The sequence below is a fragment of the Narcine bancroftii genome, chromosome 6, assembly GCF_036971445.1.
Source record: "Narcine bancroftii isolate sNarBan1 chromosome 6, sNarBan1.hap1, whole genome shotgun sequence".
Classification (NCBI taxonomy): domain Eukaryota; kingdom Metazoa; phylum Chordata; class Chondrichthyes; order Torpediniformes; family Narcinidae; genus Narcine; species Narcine bancroftii.
Window position 1 is genome coordinate 116,914,659 of NC_091474.1, and position 22,536 is coordinate 116,937,194.

Below are 22,536 nucleotides of genomic sequence, written 5' to 3' on the forward strand. Positions count from 1 at the left end.
GAATCAGATGCGTGGAATCAGAGGCGGGGAATCAGAGCTGGGGTATCAGAGGCGGGGTATTAGAGTTGGGGAATCAGAGGCGGGGAATCTGAGTTGGGGAATCAGAGGCAGGGAATTGGATGTGCGGAATCAGAGATGGGGAATCAGAGGTGGGGAATCAGAGGCGGTGAATCAGAGATGGGGAATCAGAGGCAGGGAATCAGAGGCGGGGAATCAGAGGCAGGGAATCAGACGCGGGGAATCTGAGGCCGGGAATCAGAGCTGGGGAATCAGAGGTGGGGAATCAGAGTTGGGGAATCAGAGGCAGGGAATTGGATGTGCGGAATCAGAGATGGGGAATCAGAGGTGGGGAATCAGAGGCGGTGAATCAGAGATGGGGAATCAGAGGCGGGGAATCAGAGGCAGGAAATCAGACACGGGGATTCAGAGGCTGGGAATCAGACGGGGGGAATCAAAGGCGGGGAATCAGAGCTGGGTAATCTGAGGCAGGGTATCAGAGTTGGGGATTCAGAGGCGGGGAATCAGATATGGGGAAACAGAGGCGGGGAATCAGAGGCGGGCAAACAGAGGCGGGGAATTAGATATGGGGAATCAGAGGTAGGGAATCAGAGGTGGTGAATCAGTGATGGGGAATCACAGGCGGGGAATCAGAGGCAGGGAATAGAACGCGGGGAATCAGAGGCAGGGAATCAGAGCTGGGGAATCAGAGGCGGGGAATCATAGTTGGGAATCAGAGGCGGGAATCAGATATGGGGAAACAGAGGCGGGGAATCAGAGGCGGGGAAACAGAGGCGGGGAATCAGATATGGGGAATCGGATGCAGGGAATCAGAGGCGGGGAATCAGAGCTGGGGAATCAGAGGCGGGGAATCAGAGTTGGGGCATCAGAGGTGGGGAATTAGATATAGGGAAACAGAGGCGGGGAATCAGAGGCGGGGAAACAGAGGCGGGGAATCAGATATGGAGAATCAGAGGTGGGGAATCAGAGGCGGGGAATCAGAGGCAGGGAATCGGACGCCGGGAATCAGAGGCGGGGAATCAGAGCTGGGGAATCAGAGGCGGGGAATCAGAGTTGGGGAATCAGAGGCGGGGAATCAGATATGGGGAAATAGAGGCGGGGAATCAGATATGGGGAATCAGAGGTGTGGAATCAGAGGTTGGGAATCAGAGGCAGGGAATCAGAGGCGGGGAAACAGAGGCGGGGAATCAGATATGGGGAATCAGAGGTGGCGAATCAAAGGCGGTGAAACAGAGATGGGGAATCAGGGCAGGGAATCAGAGGCAGGGAATCAGAGCTGGGGAAACAGAGGCGGGGAATCAGATATGGGAAATCAGAGGTGGGGAATCAGGGGTGGGGAATCAGTGGCAGGGAATCAGAGCTTGGGAATCAGAGGTGGGGAATCAGAGCTGGGGAAACAGAGGCGGGGAATCAGATATGGGGAATCAGAGGTGGGGAATCAGGGGCGGGGAATCAGTGGCAGGGAATCAGAGGCCGGGAATAAAAGGCGGGGAATCAGAGCTGGGGAATCAGAGGCGGGGAATCAGAGTTGTGGAATCAGAGGAGGGGAATCAGATATGGGGAAACAGAGGCCAGGAATCAGAGGCAGGCTAACAGAGGCGGGGAATCAGATATGGGGAATCAGAGGTGGGGAATTAGAGGTTGCGAATCAGAGGCGGGGAAACAGAGGCGGGGAATCAAATATAGGGAATCAGAGGTGGGGAATCAGAGGTTGTGAATCAGAGATGGGGAATTAAGGCGGGGAATCAGAGGCAGGGAATCAGACGCGGGGAATCAGAGGCGGGGATTCAGAGCTGGGGAATCAGAGGCGGTGAATCAGAGTTGGGGAATCAGAGGCAGTGAATCAGATATGGGGAATCAGAGGCGGGGAATCAGAGGCGGGGAAACAGAGGCGGGGAATCAGATATGGGGAATCAGAATTGGGGAATCAGGGGCAGGGAATCAGTGGCAGGGAATAAGAGGCGGGGAATCAGAGGCGGGGAATCAGAGGCAGGGAATCAGACACGGGGAATCGGAGGCGGGGAATCAGAGATGGGGAATCAGAGGTGGGGAATCAGAGGCAGGGAATCGGACTCCGGGAATCAGAGTCGGGGAATCAGAGCTGGGGAATCAGAGGCGGGGAATCAGAGTTGGGGAATCAGAGGCGGGGAATCAGATATGGGGAAATAGAGGCGGGGAATCAGATATGGGGAATCAGAGGTGTGGAATCAGAGGTTTGGAATCAGAGGCAGGGAATCAGAGTCGGGGAAACAGAGGCGGGGAATCAGATATGGGGAATCAGAGGTGGCGAATCAAAGGCGGTGAAACAGAGATGGGGAATCAGGGCAGGGAATCAGAGGCAGGGAATCAAACACGGGGAATCAGAGCTGGGCAATCAGAGGCGGGGAATCAGAGTTGGGAATCAGAGGCGGGGAATCAGAGGCGGGGAAACAGAGGCGGGGAATAAGATATGGGGAATCAGAGGTGGGGAATCCGAGGTTGGGAATCAGAGGCAGGGAATCAGAGGCGGGGAATCAGAGGCGGGGAATCAGGGGCAGGGAATCAGTGGCAGGGAATCAGAGGCGGGGAATCAGAGGCGGGGAATCAGAGGCAGGGAATCAGACACGGGGAATCAGAGGCGGGGAATCAGAGATGGGGAATCAGAGGCGGGGAATCAGAGGCGGGGAATCAGAGTTGGGGCATCAGAGGTGGGGAATTAGATATCGGGAAACAGAGGTGGGGAATCAGAGGCGGGGAAACAGAGGCGGGGAATCAGATATGGGGAATCAGAGGTGGGGAATCAGAGGCAGGGAATCAGATGTGCGGAATCAGAGATGGGGAATCAGAGGCAGGGAATCAGAATCAGAAGCGGGGAATCAGAGGCCGGGAATCAGAGGCCGGGGATCAGATGCTGGGAATAAGAGGCCGGGAATCAGAGGTGGGGAATCAGAGTCCGGGAATCAGAGATGGGGATTCAGAGGCGGGGAATGAGATATGGAGAATCAGAGGCGGGGAATCAGAGGCCGGGAAACAGAGGTGGGGAATCAGATATGGGGAATCAGAGGTGGCGAATCAAAGGCGGTGAATCAGAGATGGGGAATCAGAGGCGGGGAATCAGAAGCAGGGAATCAGATGCGGGGAATCAGAGGCGGGGAATCAGAGCTGGCGAATCAGAGGCGGGGAATCAGAGGTGGGCAATCAGAGGCGGGGAATCAGATATGGGGAATCAGAGGCGGGGAATCAGAGGCGGGGAAACAGAGGCGGGGAATCAAATATAGGGAATCAGAGGTGGGGAATCAGAGGTTGTGAATCAGAGATGGGGAATCAAAGCGGGGAATCAGAGGCAGGGAATCAGACACGGGGAATCAGAGGCGGGGATTCAGAGCTGGGGAATCAGAGGCGGGGAATCAGAGTTGGGGAATCAGAGGGAGGGAATCAGATATGTGGAATCAGAGGGGGGGAATCAGAGGCGGAGAAACAGAGGCGGGGAATCAGATATGGGGAATCAGAGGTGGGGAATCAGGGGCAGGGAATCAGTGGCAGGGAATCAGAGGCGGGGAATCTGAGGCGGGGAATCAGAGGCAGGGAATCAGACACGGGGAATCAGAGGCGGGGAATAAGAGATGGGGAATCAGAGGCGGGGAATCAGAGGCAGGGAATCGGACGCCGGGAATCAGAGTCGGGGAATCAGAGCTGGGGAATCAGAGGCGGGGAATCAGAGTTGGGGAATCAGAGGCGGGGATTCAGATATGGGGAAATAGAGGCGGGGAATCAGATATGGGGAATCAGAGGTGTGGAATCAGAGGTTGTGAATCAGAGGAAGGGAATCAGAGTCGGGGAAACAGAAGCGGGGAATCAGATATGTGGAATCAGAGGTGGCGAATCAAAGGCGGTGAAACAGAGATGGGGAATCAGGGCAGGGAATCAGAGGCAGGGAATCAAACACGGGGAATCAGAGCTGGGGATTCAGAGATGGGGAATCAGAGTTGGGAATCAGAGGCGGGGAATCAGAGGCGGGGAAACAGAGGCGGGGAATCAGATATGGGGAATCAGAGGTGGGAAATCAGAGGTTGGGAATCAGAGGCAGGGAATCAGAGGCGGGGAATCAGAGGCGGGGAATCAGAGGAAGGGAATCAGATGTGCGGAATCGGAGATGGGGAATCAGAGGCAGGGAATCAGAGGCGGGGAATCAGAGGCGGGGAATCAGAGGCCGGGAATCAGATATGGGGAAACTGAGGCGGGGAATCCGAGGCGGGGAAACAGAGGCGGGGAATCAGATATGGGGAATCAGAGGTGGGGAATCAGAGGTTGGGAATCAGAGGCAGGGAATCAGAGGCTTGGAATCAGATGCAGGGAATCAGATGCGGGGAATCAGAGGCGGGGAATCAGAGCTGGGGAGTCAGAGGTGGGGAATCAGATTTGGGGAATCAGAGGTGGGGACTTAGATATTGGGAAACAGAGGCGGGGAATCAGAGGCGGGGAAACAGAGGCGGGGAATCAGATATGGGGAATCAGAGGTGGGGAATCAGAGGCAGGGAATCAGATGTGCGGAATCAGAGATGGGGAATCAGAGGCAGGGAAACAGAATCAGAAGCAGGGAATCAGAGGCCGGGAATCAGAGGCCGGAATCAGATGCTGGGAATCAGAGGCCTGGAATCAGAGGCGGGGATTCAGAGGCAGGGAATCAGATGCGGGGAATCAGAGGCGGGGAATCAGAGCTGGGGAATCAGAGGCGGGGTATTAGAGTTGGGGAATCAGAGGCGGGGAATCAGAGTTGGGGAATCAGAGGCAGGGAATTGGATGTGCGGAATCAGAGATGGGGAATCAGAGGTGGGGAATCAGAGGCGGTGAATCAGAGATGGGGAATCAGAGGCAGGGAATCAGAGGCGGGGAATCAGAGGCAGGGAATCAGACGCGGGGAATCTGAGGCGGGGAATCAGAGGCGGGGAATCAGAGGTGGGCAATCAGAGGCGGGGAATCAGATATGGGGAATCAGAGGCGGGGAATCAGAGGCGGGGAAACAGAGGCGGGGAATCAAATATAGGGAATCAGAGGTGGGGAATCAGAGGTTGTGAATCAGAGATGGGGAATCAAAGCGGGGAATCAGAGGCAGGGAATCAGACACGGGGAATCAGAGGCGGGGATTCAGAGCTGGGGAATCAGAGGCGGGGAATCAGAGTTGGGGAATCAGAGGGAGGGAATCAGATATGTGGAATCAGAGGGGGGGGAATCAGAGGCGGAGAAACAGAGGCGGGGAATCAGATATGGGGAATCAGAGGTGGGGAATCAGGGGCAGGGAATCAGTGGCAGGGAATCAGAGGCGGGGAATCTGAGGCGGGGAATCAGAGGCAGGGAATCAGACACGGGGAATCAGAGGCGGGGAATAAGAGATGGGGAATCAGAGGCGGGGAATCAGAGGCAGGGAATCGGACGCCGGGAATCAGAGTCGGGGAATCAGAGCTGGGGAATCAGAGGCGGGGAATCAGAGTTGGGGAATCAGAGGCGGGGATTCAGATATGGGGAAATAGAGGCGGGGAATCAGATATGGGGAATCAGAGGTGTGGAATCAGAGGTTGTGAATCAGAGGAAGGGAATCAGAGTCGGGGAAACAGAAGCGGGGAATCAGATATGTGGAATCAGAGGTGGCGAATCAAAGGCGGTGAAACAGAGATGGGGAATCAGGGCAGGGAATCAGAGGCAGGGAATCAAACACGGGGAATCAGAGCTGGGGATTCAGAGATGGGGAATCAGAGTTGGGAATCAGAGGCGGGGAATCAGAGGCGGGGAAACAGAGGCGGGGAATCAGATATGGGGAATCAGAGGTGGGAAATCAGAGGTTGGGAATCAGAGGCAGGGAATCAGAGGCGGGGAATCAGAGGCGGGGAATCAGAGGAAGGGAATCAGATGTGCGGAATCGGAGATGGGGAATCAGAGGCAGGGAATCAGAGGCGGGGAATCAGAGGCGGGGAATCAGAGGCCGGGAATCAGATATGGGGAAACTGAGGCGGGGAATCCGAGGCGGGGAAACAGAGGCGGGGAATCAGATATGGGGAATCAGAGGTGGGGAATCAGAGGTTGGGAATCAGAGGCAGGGAATCAGAGGCTTGGAATCAGATGCAGGGAATCAGATGCGGGGAATCAGAGGCGGGGAATCAGAGCTGGGGAATCAGAGGTGGGGAATCAGATTTGGGGAATCAGAGGTGGGGACTTAGATATTGGGAAACAGAGGCGGGGAATCAGAGGCGGGGAAACAGAGGCGGGGAATCAGATATGGGGAATCAGAGGTGGGGAATCAGAGGCAGGGAATCAGATGTGCGGAATCAGAGATGGGGAATCAGAGGCAGGGAAACAGAATCAGAAGCAGGGAATCAGAGGCCGGGAATCAGAGGCCGGAATCAGATGCTGGGAATCAGAGGCCTGGAATCAGAGGCGGGGATTCAGAGGCAGGGAATCAGATGCGGGGAATCAGAGGCGGGGAATCAGAGCTGGGGAATCAGAGGCGGGGTATTAGAGTTGGGGAATCAGAGGCGGGGAATCAGAGTTGGGGAATCAGAGGCAGGGAATTGGATGTGCGGAATCAGAGATGGGGAATCAGAGGTGGGGAATCAGAGGCGGTGAATCAGAGATGGGGAATCAGAGGCAGGGAATCAGAGGCGGGGAATCAGAGGCAGGGAATCAGACGCGGGGAATCTGAGGCGGGGAATCAGAGCTGGGGAATCAGAGGTGGGGAATCAGAGTTGGGGAATCAGAGGCAGGGAATTGGATGTGCGGTATCAGAGATGGGGAATCAGAGGTGGGGAATCAGAGGCGGTGAATCAGAGATGGGGAATCAGAGGCGGGGAATCAGAGGCAGCAAATCAGACACGGGGATTCAGAGGCTGGGAATCAGACGGGGGGAATCAAAGGCGGGGAATCAGAGCTGGGTAATCTGAGGCAGGGTATCAGAGTTGGGGATTCAGAGGCGGGGAATCAGATATGGGGAAACAGAGGCGGGGAATCAGAGGCGGGCAAACAGAGGCGGGGAATTAGATATGGGGAATCAGAGGTAGGGAATCAGAGGTGGTGAATCAGTGATGGGGAATCACAGGCGGGGAATCAGAGGCAGGGAATAGAACGCGGGGAATCAGAGGCAGGGAATCAGAGCTGGGGAATCAGAGGCGGGGAATCATAGTTGGGAATCAGAGGCGGGAATCAGATATGGGGAAACAGAGGCGGGGAATCAGAGGCGGGGAAACAGAGGCGGGGAATCAGATATGGGGAATCGGATGCAGGGAATCAGAGGCGGGGAATCAGAGCTGGGGAATCAGAGGCGGGGAATCAGAGTTGGGGCATCAGAGGTGGGGAATTAGATATAGGGAAACAGAGGCGGGGAATCAGAGGCGGGGAAACAGAGGCGGGGAATCAGATATGGAGAATCAGAGGTGGGGAATCAGAGGCGGGGAATCAGAGGCAGGGAATCGGACGCCGGGAATCAGAGGCGGGGAATCAGAGCTGGGGAATCAGAGGCGGGGAATCAAAGGCGGTGAAACAGAGATGGGGAATCAGGGCAGGGAATCAGAGGCAGGGAATCAGAGCTGGGGAAACAGAGGCGGGGAATCAGATATGGGAAATCAGAGGTGGGGAATCAGGGGTGGGGAATCAGTGGCAGGGAATCAGAGCTTGGGAATCAGAGGTGGGGAATCAGAGCTGGGGAAACAGAGGCGGGGAATCAGATATGGGGAATCAGAGGTGGGGAATCAGGGGCGGGGAATCAGTGGCAGGGAATCAGAGGCCGGGAATAAAAGGCGGGGAATCAGAGCTGGGGAATCAGAGGCGGGGAATCAGAGTTGTGGAATCAGAGGAGGGGAATCAGATATGGGGAAACAGAGGCCAGGAATCAGAGGCAGGCTAACAGAGGCGGGGAATCAGATATGGGGAATCAGAGGTGGGGAATTAGAGGTTGCGAATCAGAGGCGGGGAAACAGAGGCGGGGAATCAAATATAGGGAATCAGAGGTGGGGAATCAGAGGTTGTGAATCAGAGATGGGGAATTAAGGCGGGGAATCAGAGGCAGGGAATCAGACGCGGGGAATCAGAGGCGGGGATTCAGAGCTGGGGAATCAGAGGCGGTGAATCAGAGTTGGGGAATCAGAGGCAGTGAATCAGATATGGGGAATCAGAGGCGGGGAATCAGAGGCGGGGAAACAGAGGCGGGGAATCAGATATGGGGAATCAGAATTGGGGAATCAGGGGCAGGGAATCAGTGGCAGGGAATAAGAGGCGGGGAATCAGAGGCGGGGAATCAGAGGCAGGGAATCAGACACGGGGAATCGGAGGCGGGGAATCAGAGATGGGGAATCAGAGGTGGGGAATCAGAGGCAGGGAATCGGACTCCGGGAATCAGAGTCGGGGAATCAGAGCTGGGGAATCAGAGGCGGGGAATCAGAGTTGGGGAATCAGAGGCGGGGAATCAGATATGGGGAAATAGAGGCGGGGAATCAGATATGGGGAATCAGAGGTGTGGAATCAGAGGTTTGGAATCAGAGGCAGGGAATCAGAGTCGGGGAAGCAGAGGCGGGGAATCAGATATGGGGAATCAGAGGTGGCGAATCAAAGGCGGTGAAACAGAGATGGGGAATCAGGGCAGGGAATCAGAGGCAGGGAATCAAACACGGGGAATCAGAGCTGGGCAATCAGAGGCGGGGAATCAGAGTTGGGAATCAGAGGCGGGGAATCAGAGGCGGGGAAACAGAGGCGGGGAATAAGATATGGGGAATCAGAGGTGGGGAATCCGAGGTTGGGAATCAGAGGCAGGGAATCAGAGGCAGGGAATCAGAGGCGGGGAATCAGGGGCAGGGAATCAGTGGCAGGGAATCAGAGGCGGGGAATCAGAGGCGGGGAATCAGAGGCAGGGAATCAGACACGGGGAATCAGAGGCGGGGAATCAGAGATGGGGAATCAGAGGCGGGGAATCAGAGGCGGGGAATCAGAGTTGGGGCATCAGAGGTGGGGAATTAGATATCGGGAAACAGAGGTGGGGAATCAGAGGCGGGGAAACAGAGGCGGGGAATCAGATATGGGGAATCAGAGGTGGGGAATCAGAGGCAGGGAATCAGATGTGCGGAATCAGAGATGGGGAATCAGAGGCAGGGAATCAGAATCAGAAGCGGGGAATCAGAGGCCGGGAATCAGAGGCCGGGGATCAGATGCTGGGAATAAGAGGCCGGGAATCAGAGGTGGGAAATCAGAGTCCGGGAATCAGAGATGGGGATTCAGAGGCGGGGAATGAGATATGGAGAATCAGAGGCGGGGAATCAGAGGCCGGGAAACAGAGGTGGGGAATCAGATATGGGGAATCAGAGGTGGCGAATCAAAGGCGGTGAATCAGAGATGGGGAATCAGAGGCGGGGAATCAGAAGCAGGGAATCAGATGCGGGGAATCAGAGGCGGGGAATCAGAGCTGGCGAATCAGAGGCGGGGAATCAGAGGTGGGCAATCAGAGGCGGGGAATCAGATATGGGGAATCAGAGGCGGGGAATCAGAGGCGGGGAAACAGAGGCGGGGAATCAAATATAGGGAATCAGAGGTGGGGAATCAGAGGTTGTGAATCAGAGATGGGGAATCAAAGCGGGGAATCAGAGGCAGGGAATCAGACACGGGGAATCAGAGGCGGGGATTCAGAGCTGGGGAATCAGAGGCGGGGAATCAGAGTTGGGGAATCAGAGGGAGGGAATCAGATATGTGGAATCAGAGGGGGGGAATCAGAGGCGGAGAAACAGAGGCGGGGAATCAGATATGGGGAATCAGAGGTGGGGAATCAGGGGCAGGGAATCAGTGGCAGGGAATCAGAGGCGGGGAATCTGAGGCGGGGAATCAGAGGCAGGGAATCAGACACGGGGAATCAGAGGCGGGGAATAAGAGATGGGGAATCAGAGGCGGGGAATCAGAGGCAGGGAATCGGACGCCGGGAATCAGAGTCGGGGAATCAGAGCTGGGGAATCAGAGGCGGGGAATCAGAGTTGGGGAATCAGAGGCGGGGATTCAGATATGGGGAAATAGAGGCGGGGAATCAGATATGGGGAATCAGAGGTGTGGAATCAGAGGTTGTGAATCAGAGGAAGGGAATCAGAGTCGGGGAAACAGAAGCGGGGAATCAGATATGTGGAATCAGAGGTGGCGAATCAAAGGCGGTGAAACAGAGATGGGGAATCAGGGCAGGGAATCAGAGGCAGGGAATCAAACACGGGGAATCAGAGCTGGGGATTCAGAGATGGGGAATCAGAGTTGGGAATCAGAGGCGGGGAATCAGAGGCGGGGAAACAGAGGCGGGGAATCAGATATGGGGAATCAGAGGTGGGAAATCAGAGGTTGGGAATCAGAGGCAGGGAATCAGAGGCGGGGAATCAGAGGCGGGGAATCAGAGGAAGGGAATCAGATGTGCGGAATCGGAGATGGGGAATCAGAGGCAGGGAATCAGAGGCGGGGAATCAGAGGCGGGGAATCAGAGGCCGGGAATCAGATATGGGGAAACTGAGGCGGGGAATCCGAGGCGGGGAAACAGAGGCGGGGAATCAGATATGGGGAATCAGAGGTGGGGAATCAGAGGTTGGGAATCAGAGGCAGGGAATCAGAGGCTTGGAATCAGATGCAGGGAATCAGATGCGGGGAATCAGAGGCGGGGAATCAGAGCTGGGGAATCAGAGGTGGGGAATCAGATTTGGGGAATCAGAGGTGGGGACTTAGATATTGGGAAACAGAGGCGGGGAATCAGAGGCGGGGAAACAGAGGCGGGGAATCAGATATGGGGAATCAGAGGTGGGGAATCAGAGGCAGGGAATCAGATGTGCGGAATCAGAGATGGGGAATCAGAGGCAGGGAAACAGAATCAGAAGCAGGGAATCAGAGGCCGGGAATCAGAGGCCGGAATCAGATGCTGGGAATCAGAGGCCTGGAATCAGAGGCGGGGATTCAGAGGCAGGGAATCAGATGCGGGGAATCAGAGGCGGGGAATCAGAGCTGGGGAATCAGAGGCGGGGTATTAGAGTTGGGGAATCAGAGGCGGGGAATCAGAGTTGGGGAATCAGAGGCAGGGAATTGGATGTGCGGAATCAGAGATGGGGAATCAGAGGTGGGGAATCAGAGGCGGTGAATCAGAGATGGGGAATCAGAGGCAGGGAATCAGAGGCGGGGAATCAGAGGCAGGGAATCAGACGCGGGGAATCTGAGGCGGGGAATCAGAGCTGGGGAATCAGAGGTGGGGAATCAGAGTTGGGGAATCAGAGGCAGGGAATTGGATGTGCGGTATAAGAGATGGGGAATCAGAGGTGGGGAATCAGAGGCGGTGAATCAGAGATGGGGAATCAGAGGCGGGGAATCAGAGGCAGCAAATCAGACACGGGGATTCAGAGGCTGGGAATCAGACGGGGGGAATCAAAGGCGGGGAATCAGAGCTGGGTAATCTGAGGCAGGGTATCAGAGTTGGGGATTCAGAGGCGGGGAATCAGATATGGGGAAACAGAGGCGGGGAATCAGAGGCGGGCAAACAGAGGCGGGGAATTAGATATGGGGAATCAGAGGTAGCGAATCAGAGGTGGTGAATCAGTGATGGGGAATCACAGGCGGGGAATCAGAGGCAGGGAATAGAACGCGGGGAATCAGAGGCAGGGAATCAGAGCTGGGGAATCAGAGGCGGGGAATCATAGTTGGGAATCAGAGGCGGGAATCAGATATGGGGAAACAGAGGCGGGGAATCAGAGGCGGGGAAACAGAGGCGGGGAATCAGATATGGGGAATCGGATGCAGGGAATCAGAGGCGGGGAATCAGAGCTGGGGAATCAGAGGCGGGGAATCAGAGTTGGGGCATCAGAGGTGGGGAATTAGATATAGGGAAACAGAGGCGGGGAATCAGAGGCGGGGAAACAGAGGCGGGGAATCAGATATGGAGAATCAGAGGTGGGGAATCAGAGGCGGGGAATCAGAGGCAGGGAATCGGACGCCGGGAATCAGAGGCGGGGAATCAGAGCTGGGGAATCAGAGGCGGGGAATCAGAGTTGGGGAATCAGAGGCGGGGAATCAGATATGGGGAAATAGAGGCGGGGAATCAGATATGGGGAATCAGAGGTGTGGAATCAGAGGTTGGGAATCAGAGGCAGGGAATCAGAGGCGGGGAAACAGAGGCGGGGAATCAGATATGGGGAATCAGAGGTGGCGAATCAAAGGCGGTGAAACAGAGATGGGGAATCAGGGCAGGGAATCAGAGGCAGGGAATCAGAGCTGGGGAAACAGAGGCGGGGAATCAGATATGGGAAATCAGAGGTGGGGAATCAGGGGCGGGGAATCAGTGGCAGGGAATCAGAGCTTGGGAATCAGAGGTGGGGAATCAGAGCTGGGGAAACAGAGGCGGGGAATCAGATATGGGGAATCAGAGGTGGGGAATCAGGGGCGGGGAATCAGTGGCAGGGAATCAGAGGCCGGGAATAAAAGGCGGGGAATCAGAGCTGGGGAATCAGAGGCGGGGAATCAGAGTTGTGGAATCAGAGGAGGGGAATCAGATATGGGGAAACAGAGGCCGGGAATCAGAGGCAGGCTAACAGAGGCGGGGAATCAGATATGGGGAATCAGAGGTGGGGAATTAGAGGTTGCGAATCAGAGGCGGGGAAACAGAGGCGGGGAATCAAATATAGGGAATCAGAGGTGGGGAATCAGAGGTTGTGAATCAGAGATGGGGAATTAAGGCGGGGAATCAGAGGCAGGGAATCAGACGCGGGGAATCAGAGGCGGGGATTCAGAGCTGGGGAATCAGAGGCGGTGAATCAGAGTTGGGGAATCAGAGGCAGGGAATCAGATATGGGGAATCAGAGGCGGGGAATCAGAGGCGGGGAAACAGAGGCGGGGAATCAGATATGGGGAATCAGAATTGGGGAATCAGGGGCAGGGAATCAGTGGCAGGGAATAAGAGGCGGGGAATCAGAGGCGGGGAATCAGAGGCAGGGAATCAGACACGGGGAATCGGATGCGGGGAATCAGAGATGGGGAATCAGAGGCGGGGAATCAGAGGCAGGGAATCGGACTCCGGGAATCAGAGTCGGGGAATCAGAGCTGGGGAATCAGAGGCGGGGAATCAGAGTTGGGGAATCAGAGGCGGGGAATCAGATATGGGGAAATAGAGGCGGGGAATCAGATATGGGGAATCAGAGGTGTGGAATCAGAGGTTTGGAATCAGAGGCAGGGAATCAGAGTCGGGGAAACAGAGGCGGGGAATCAGATATGGGGAATCAGAGGTGGCGAATCAAAGGCGGTGAAACAGAGATGGGGAATCAGGGCAGGGAATCAGAGGCAGGGAATCAAACACGGGGAATCAGAGCTGGGCAATCAGAGGCGGGGAATCAGAGTTGGGAATCAGAGGCGGGGAATCAGAGGCGGGGAAACAGAGGCGGGGAATCAGATATGGGGAAACAGAGGTGGGGAATCCGAGGTTGGGAATCAGAGGCAGGGAATCAGAGGCGGGGAATCAGAGGCGGGGAATCAGGGGCAGGGAATCAGTGGCAGGGAATCAGAGGCGGGGAATCAGAGGCGGGGAATCAGAGGCAGGGAATCAGACACGGGGAATCAGAGGCGGGGAATCAGAGATGGGGAATCAGAGGCGGGGAATCAGAGGCAGGGAATCGGACGCCGGGAATCAGAGTCGGGGAATCAGAGCTGGGGAATCAGAGGCGGGGAATCAGAGTTGGGGAATCAGATGCGGGGAATCAGATATGGGGAAATAGAGGCGGGGAATCAGATATGGGGAATCAGAGGTGTGGAATCAGAGGTTGTGAATCAGAGGAAGGGAATCAGAGTCGGGGAAACAGAAGCGGGGAATCAGATATGTGGAATCAGAGGTGGCGAATCAAAGGCGGTGAAACAGAGATGGGGAATCAGGGCAGGGAATCAGAGGCGGGGAATCAGAGGCAGGGAATCAGAGGCGGGGAATCAGAGGAAGGGAATCAGATGTGCGGAATCGGAGATGGGGAATCAGAGGCAGGGAATCAGAGGCGGGGAATCAGAGGCGGGGAATCAGAGGCCGGGAATCAGATATGGGGAAACTGAGGCGGGGAATCCGAGGCGGGGAAACAGAGGCGGGGAATCAGATATGGGGAATCAGAGGTGGGGAATCAGAGGTTCGGAATCAGAGGCAGGGAATCAGAGGCTTGGAATTAGATGCAGGGAATCAGATGCGGGGAATCAGAGGCGGGGAATCAGAGCTGGGGAATCAGAGGTGGGGAATCAGATTTGGGGAATCAGAGTTGGGGACTTAGATATTGGGAAACAGAGGCGGGGAATCAGAGGCGGGGAAACAGAGGTGGGGAATCAGATATGGGGAATCAGAGGTGGGGAATCAGAGGCAGGGAATCAGATGTGCGGAATCAGAGATGGGGAATCAGAGGCAGGGAAACAGAATCAGAAGCAGGGAATCAGAGGCCGGGAATCAGAGGCCGGAATCAGATGCTGGGAATCAGAGGCCTGGAATCAGAGGTGGGGAATCAGAGGCAGGGAATCAGATGCGGGGAATCAGAGGCGGGGAATCAGAGCTGGGGAATCAGAGGCGGGGTATTAGAGTTGGGGAATCAGAGGCGGGGAATCAGAGTTGGGGAATCAGAGGCAGGGAATTGGATGTGCGGAATCAGAGATGGGGAATCAGAGGTGGGGAATCAGAGGCGGTGAATCAGAGATGGGGAATCAGAGGCAGGGAATCAGAGGCGGGGAATAAGAGGCAGGGAATCAGACGCGGGGAATCTGAGGCGGGGAATCAGAGCTGGGGAATCAGAGGTGGGGAATCAGATATGGGGAATCGGATGCAGGGAATCAGAGGCGGGGAATCAGAGCTGGGGAATCAGAGGCGGGGAATCAGAGTTGGGGCATCAGAGGTGGGGAATTAGATATAGGGAAACAGAGGCGGGGAATCAGAGGCGGGGAAACAGAGGCGGGGAATCAGATATGGAGAATCAGAGGTGGGGAATCAGAGGCGGGGAATCAGAGGCAGGGAATCGGACGCCGGGAATCAGAGGCGGGGAATCAGAGCTGGGGAATCAGAGGCGGGGAATCAGAGTTGGGGAATCAGAGGCGGGGAATCAGATATGGGGAAATAGAGGCGGGGAATCAGATATGGGGAATCAGAGGTGTGGAATCAGAGGTTGGGAATCAGAGGCAGGGAATCAGAGGCGGGGAAACAGAGGCGGGGAATCAGATATGGGGAATCAGAGGTGGCGAATCAAAGGCGGTGAAACAGAGATGGGGAATCAGGGCAGGGAATCAGAGGCAGGGAATCAGAGCTGGGGAAACAGAGGCGGGGAATCAGATATGGGAAATCAGAGGTGGGGAATCAGGGGCGGGGAATCAGTGGCAGGGAATCAGAGCTTGGGAATCAGAGGTGGGGAATCAGAGCTGGGGAAACAGAGGCGGGGAATCAGATATGGGGAATCAGAGGTGGGGAATCAGGGGCGGGGAATCAGTGGCAGGGAATCAGAGGCCGGGAATAAAAGGCGGGGAATCAGAGCTGGGGAATCAGAGGCGGGGAATCAGAGTTGTGGAATCAGAGGAGGGGAATCAGATATGGGGAAACAGAGGCCGGGAATCAGAGGCAGGCTAACAGAGGCGGGGAATCAGATATGGGGAATCAGAGGTGGGGAATTAGAGGTTGCGAATCAGAGGCGGGGAAACAGAGGCGGGGAATCAAATATAGGGAATCAGAGGTGGGGAATCAGAGGTTGTGAATCAGAGATGGGGAATTAAGGCGGGGAATCAGAGGCAGGGAATCAGACGCGGGGAATCAGAGGCGGGGATTCAGAGCTGGGGAATCAGAGGCGGTGAATCAGAGTTGGGGAATCAGAGGCAGGGAATCAGATATGGGGAATCAGAGGCGGGGAATCAGAGGCGGGGAAACAGAGGCGGGGAATCAGATATGGGGAATCAGAATTGGGGAATCAGGGGCAGGGAATCAGTGGCAGGGAATAAGAGGCGGGGAATCAGAGGCGGGGAATCAGAGGCAGGGAATCAGACACGGGGAATCGGAGGCGGGGAATCAGAGATGGGGAATCAGAGGCGGGGAATCAGAGGCAGGGAATCGGACTCCGGGAATCAGAGTCGGGGAATCAGAGCTGGGGAATCAGAGGCGGGGAATCAGAGTTGGGGAATCAGAGGCGGGGAATCAGATATGGGGAAATAGAGGCGGGGAATCAGATATGGGGAATCAGAGGTGTGGAATCAGAGGTTTGGAATCAGAGGCAGGGAATCAGAGTCGGGGAAACAGAGGCGGGGAATCAGATATGGGGAATCAGAGGTGGCGAATCAAAGGCGGTGAAACAGAGATGGGGAATCAGGGCAGGGAATCAGAGGCAGGGAATCAAACACGGGGAATCAGAGCTGGGCAATCAGAGGCGGGGAATCAGAGTTGGGAATCAGAGGCGGGGAATCAGAGGCGGGGAAACAGAGGCGGGGAATCAGATATGGGGAATCAGAGGTGGGGAATCCGAGGTTGGGAATCAGAGGCAGGGAATCAGAGGCGGGGAATCAGAGGCGGGGAATCAGGGGCAGGGAATCAGTGGCAGGGAATCAGAGGCGGGGAATCAGAGGCGGGGAATCAGAGGCAGGGAATCAGACACGGGGAATCAGAGGCGGGGAATCAGAGATGGGGAATCAGAGGCGGGGAATCAGAGGCAGGGAATCGGACGCCGGGAATCAGAGTCGGGGAATCAGAGCTGGGGAATCAGAGGCGGGGAATCAGAGTTGGGGAATCAGATGCGGGGAATCAGATATGGGGAAATAGAGGCGGGGAATCAGATATGGGGAATCAGAGGTGTGGAATCAGAGGTTGTGAATCAGAGGAAGGGAATCAGAGTCGGGGAAACAGAAGCGGGGAATCAGATATGTGGAATCAGAGGTGGCGAATCAAAGGCGGTGAAACAGAGATGGGGAATCAGGGCAGGGAATCAGAGGCAGGGAATCAAACACGGGGAATCAGAGCTGGGGAATCAGAGACGGGGAATCAGAGTTGGGAATCAGAGGCGGGGAATCAGAGGCGGGGAATCAGAGGCGGGGAATCAGAGGAAGGGAATCAGATGTGCGGAATCGGAGATGGGGAATCAGAGGCAGGGAATCAGAGGCGGGGAATCAGAGGCGGGGAATCAGAGGCCGGGAATCAGATATGGGGAAACTGAGGCGGGGAATCCGAGGCGGGGAAACAGAGGCGGGGAATCAGATATGGGGAATCAGAGGTGGGGAATCAGAGGTTCGGAATCAGAGGCAGGGAATCAGAGGCTTGGAATCAGATGCAGGGAATCAGATGCGGGGAATCAGAGGCGGGGAATCAGAGCTGGGGAATCAGAGGTGGGGAATCAGATTTGGGGAATCAGAGTTGGGGACTTAGATATTGGGAAACAGAGGCGGGGAATCAGAGGCGGGGAAACAGAGGTGGGGAATCAGATATGGGGAATCAGAGGTGGGGAATCAGAGGCAGGGAATCAGATGTGCGGAATCAGAGATGGGGAATCAGAGGCAGGGAAACAGAATCAGAAGCAGGGAATCAGAGGCCGGGAATCAGAGGCCGGAATCAGATGCTGGGAATCAGAGGCCTGGAATCAGAGGTGGGGAATCAGAGGCAGGGAATCAGATGCGGGGAATCAGAGGCGGGGAATCAGAGCTGGGGAATCAGAGGCGGGGTATTAGAGTTGGGGAATCAGAGGCGGGGAATCAGAGTTGGGGAATCAGAGGCAGGGAATTGGATGTGCGGAATCAGAGATGGGGAATCAGAGGTGGGGAATCAGAGGCGGTGAATCAGAGATGGGGAATCAGAGGCAGGGAATCAGAGGCGGGGAATCAGAGGCAGGGAATCAGACGCGGGGAATCTGAGGCGGGGAATCAGAGCTGGGGAATCAGAGGTGGGGAATCAGAGTTGGGGAATCAGAGGCAGGGAATTGGATGTGCGGAATCAGAGATGGGGAATCAGAGGTGGGGAATCAGAGGCGGTGAATCAGAGATGGGGAATCAGAGGCGGGGAAACAGAGGCAGGAAATCAGACACGGGGATTCAGAGGCTGGGAATCAGACGGGGGGAATCAAAGGCGGGGAATCAGAGCTGGGTAATCTGAGGCAGGGAATCAGAGTTGGGGATTCAGAGACGGGGAATCAGATATGGGGAAACAGAGGCGGGGAATCAGAGGCGGGCAAACAGAGGCGGGGAATTAGATATGGGGAATCAGAGGTAGGGAATCAGAGGTGGTGAATCAGTGATGGGGAATCACAGGCGGGGAATCAGAGGCAGGGAATAGAACGCGGGGAATCAGAGGCAGGGAATCAGAGCTGGGGAATCAGAGGCGGGGAATCATAGTTGGGAATCAGAGGCGGGAATCAGATATGGGGAAACAGAGGCGGGGAATCAGAGGCGGGGAAACAGAGGCGGGGAATCAGATATGGGGAATCGGATGCAGGGAATCAGAGGCGGGGAATCAGAGCTGGGGAATCAGAGGCGGGGAATCAGAGTTGGGGCATCAGAGGTGGGGAATTAGATATAGGGAAACAGAGGCGGGGAATCAGAGGCGGGGAAACAGAGGCGGGGAATCAGATATGGAGAATCAGAGGTGGGGAATCAGAGGCGGGGAATCAGAGGCAGGGAATCAGACGCCGGGAATCAGAGGCGGGGAATCAGAGCTGGGGAATCAGAGGCGGGGTATTAGAGTTGGGGAATCAGAGGCGGGGAATCAGAGCTGGGGAATCAGAGGCGGGGTATCAGAGTTGGGGCATCAGAGGTGGGGAATTAGATATCGGGAAACAGAGGTGGGGAATCAGAGGCGGGGAAACAGAGGCGGGGAATCAGATATGGGGAATCAGAGGTGGGGAATCAGAGGCAGGGAATCAGATGTGCGGAATCAGAGATGGGGAATCAGAGGCAGGGAATCAGAATCAGAAGCGGGGAATCAGAGGCCGGGAATCAGAGGCCGGGAATCAGATGCTGGGAATAAGAGGCCGGGAATCAGAGGTGGGGAATCAGTGTCCGGGAATCAGAGATGGGGATTCAGAGGCGGGGAATGAGATATGGAGAATCAGAGGCGGGGAATCAGAGGCCGGGAAACAGAGGTGGGGAATCAGATATGGGGAATCAGAGGTGGCGAATCAAAGGCGGTGAATCAGAGATGGGGAATCAGAGGCGGGGAATCAGAGGCAGGGAATCAGATGCGGGGAATCAGAGGCGGGGAATCAGAGCTGGCGAATCAGAGGCGGGGAATCAGAGGTGGGCAATCAGAGGCGGGGAATCAGATATGGGGAATCAGAGGTGGGGAATCAGAGGTTGTGAATCAGAGATGGGGAATCAAGGCGGGGAATCAGAGGCAGGGAATCAGACACGGGGAATCAGAGGTGGGGAATCCGAGGTTGGGAATCAGAGGCAGGGAATCAGAGGCGGGGAATCAGAGGCCGGGAATCAGGGGCAGGGTATCAGTGGCAGGGAATCAGAGGCGGGGAATCAGAGGCGGGGAATCAGAGGCAGGGAATCAGACACGGGGAATCAGAGGCGGGGAATCAGAGATGGGGAATCAGAGGCGGGGAATCAGAGGCAGGGAATCGGACGCCGGGAATCAGAGTCGGGGAATCAGAGCTGGGGAATCAGAGGCGGGGAATCAGAGTTGGGGAATCAGAGGCGGGGAATCAGATATGGGGAAATAGAGGCGGGGAATCAGATATGGGGAATCAGAGGGGGGGAATCAGAGTCGGAGAAACAGAGGCGGGGAATCAGATATGGGGAATCAGAGGTGGGGAATCAGGGGCAGGGAATCAGTGGCAGGGAATCAGAGGCGGGGAATCAGAGGCGGGGAATCAGAGGCAGGGAATCAGACACGGGGAATCAGAGGCGGGGAATAAGAGATGGGGAATCAGAGGCGGGGAATCAGAGGCAGGGAATCGGACGCCGGGAATCAGAGTCGGGGAATCAGAGCTGGGGAATCAGAGGCGGGGAATCAGAGTTGGGGAATCAGAGGCGGGGAATCAGATATGGGGAAATAGAGGCGGGGAATCAGATATGGGGAATCAGAGGTGTGGAATCAGAGGTTGTGAATCAGAGGAAGGGAATCAGAGTCGGGGAAACAGAAGCGGGGAATCAGATATGTGGAATCAGAGGTGGCGAATCAAAAGCGGTGAAACAGAGATGGGGAATCAGGGCAGGGAATCAGAGGCAGGGAATCAAACACGGGGAATCAGAGCTGGGGAATCAGAGACGGGGAATCAGAGTTGGGAATCAGAGGCGGGGAATCAGAGGCGGGGAAACAGAGGCGGGGAATCAGATATGGGGAATCAGAGGTGGGGAATCAGAGGTTGGGAATCAGAGGCAGGGAATCAGAGGCGGGGAATCAGAGGCGGGGAATCAGAGGAAGGGAATCATATGTGCGGAATCGGAGATGGGGAATCAGAGGCAGGGAATCAGAGGTGGGGAATCAGAGGCGGGGAATCAGAGGCCGGGAATCAGATATGGGGAAACTGAGGCGGGGAATCCGAGGCGGGGAAACAGAGGCGGGGAATCAGATATGGGGAATCAGAGGTGGGGAATCAGAGTTTGGGAATCAGAGGCAGGGAATCAGAGGCTTGGAATCAGATGCAGGGAATCAGATGCGGGGAATCAGAGGCGGGGAATCAGAGCTGGGGAATCAGAGGTGGGGAATCAGATTTGGGGAATCAGAAGTGGGGACTTAGATATTGGGAAACAGAGGCGGGGAATCAGAGGCGGGGAAACAGAGGCGGGGAATCAGATATGGGGAATCAGAGGTGGGGAATCAGAGGCAGGGAATCAGATGTGCGGAATCAGAGATGGGGAATCAGAGGCAGGGAAACAGAATCAGAAGCAGGGAATCAGAGGCCGGGAATCAGAGGCCGGAATCAGATGCTGGGAATCAGAGGCCTGGAATCAGAGGCGGGGAATCAGAGGCAGGGAATCAGATGCGGGGAATCAGAGGCGGGGAATCAGAGCTGGGGAATCAGAGGCGGGGTATTAGAGTTGGGGAATCAGAGGCGGGGAATCAGAGTTGGGGAATCAGAGTCAGGGAATTGGATGTGCGGAATCAGAGATGGGGAATCAGAGGTGGGGAATCAGAGGCGGTGAATCAGAGATGGGGAATCAGAGGCAGGGAATCAGAGGCGGGGAATCAGAGGCAGGGAATCAGACGCGGGGAATCTGAGGCGGGGAATCAGAGCTGGGGAATCAGAGGTGGGGAATCAGAGTTGGGGAATCAGAGGCAGGGAATTGGATGTGCGGAATCAGAGATGGGGAATCAGAGGTGGGGAATCAGAGGCGGTGAATCAGAGATGGGGAATCAGAGGCTGGGAATCTGAGGCAGGAAATCAGACACGGGGATTCAGAGGCTGGGAATCAGATGGGGGGAATCAAAGGCGGGGAATCAGAGCTGGGTAATCTGAGGCAGGGAATCAGAGTTGGGGATTCAGAGGCGGGGAATCAGATATGGGGAAACAGAGGCGGGCAATCAGAGGCGGGCAAACAGAGGCGGGGAATTAGATATGGGGAATCAGAGGTAGGGAATCAGAGGTGGTGAATCAGTGATGGGGAATCACAGACGGGGAATCAGAGGCAGGGAATAGAACGCGGGGAATCAGAGGCAGGGAATCAGAGCTGGGGAATCAGAGGCGGGGAATCATAGTTGGGAATCAGAGGCGGGAATCAGATATGGGGAAACAGAGGCGGGGAATCAGAGGCGGGGAAACAGAGGCGGGGAATCAGATATGGGGAATCGGATGCAGGGAATCAGAGGCGGGGAATCAGAGCTGGGGAATCAGAGGAGGGGAATCAGAGTTGGGGCATCAGAGGTGGGGAATTAGATATAGGGAAACAGAGGCGGGGAATCAGAGGCAGGGAAACAGAGGCGGGGAATCAGATATGGAGAATCAGAGGTGGGGAATCAGAGGCGGGGAATCAGAGGCAGGGAATCGGACGCCGGGAATCAGAGGCGGGGAATCAGAGCTGGGGAATCAGAGGCGGGGAATCAGAGTTGGGGAATCAGAGGCGGGGAATCAGATATGGGGAAATAGAGGCGGGGAATCAGATATGGGGAATCAGAGGTGTGGAATCAGAGGTTGGGAATCAGAGGCAGGGAATCAGAGGCGGGGAAACAGAGGCGGGGAATCAGATATGGGGAATCAGAGGTGGCGAATCAAAGGCGGTGAAACAGAGATGGGGAATCAGGGCAGGTAATCAGAGGCAGGGAATCAGAGCTGGGGAAACAGAGGCGGGGAATCAGATATGGGAAATCAGAGGTGGGGAATCAGGGGCGGGGAATCAGTGGCAGGGAATCAGAGCTTGGGAATCAGAGGTGGGGAATCAGAGCTGGGGAAACAGAGGCGGGGAATCAGATATGGGGAATCAGAGGTGGGGAATCAGGGGCGGGGAATCAGTGGCAGGGAATCAGAGGCCGGGAATAAAAGGCGGGGAATCAGAGCTGGGGAATCAGAGGCGTGGAATCAGAGTTGGGGAATCAGAGGAGGGGAATCAGATATGGGGAAACAGAGGCCGGGAATCAGAGGCAGGCTA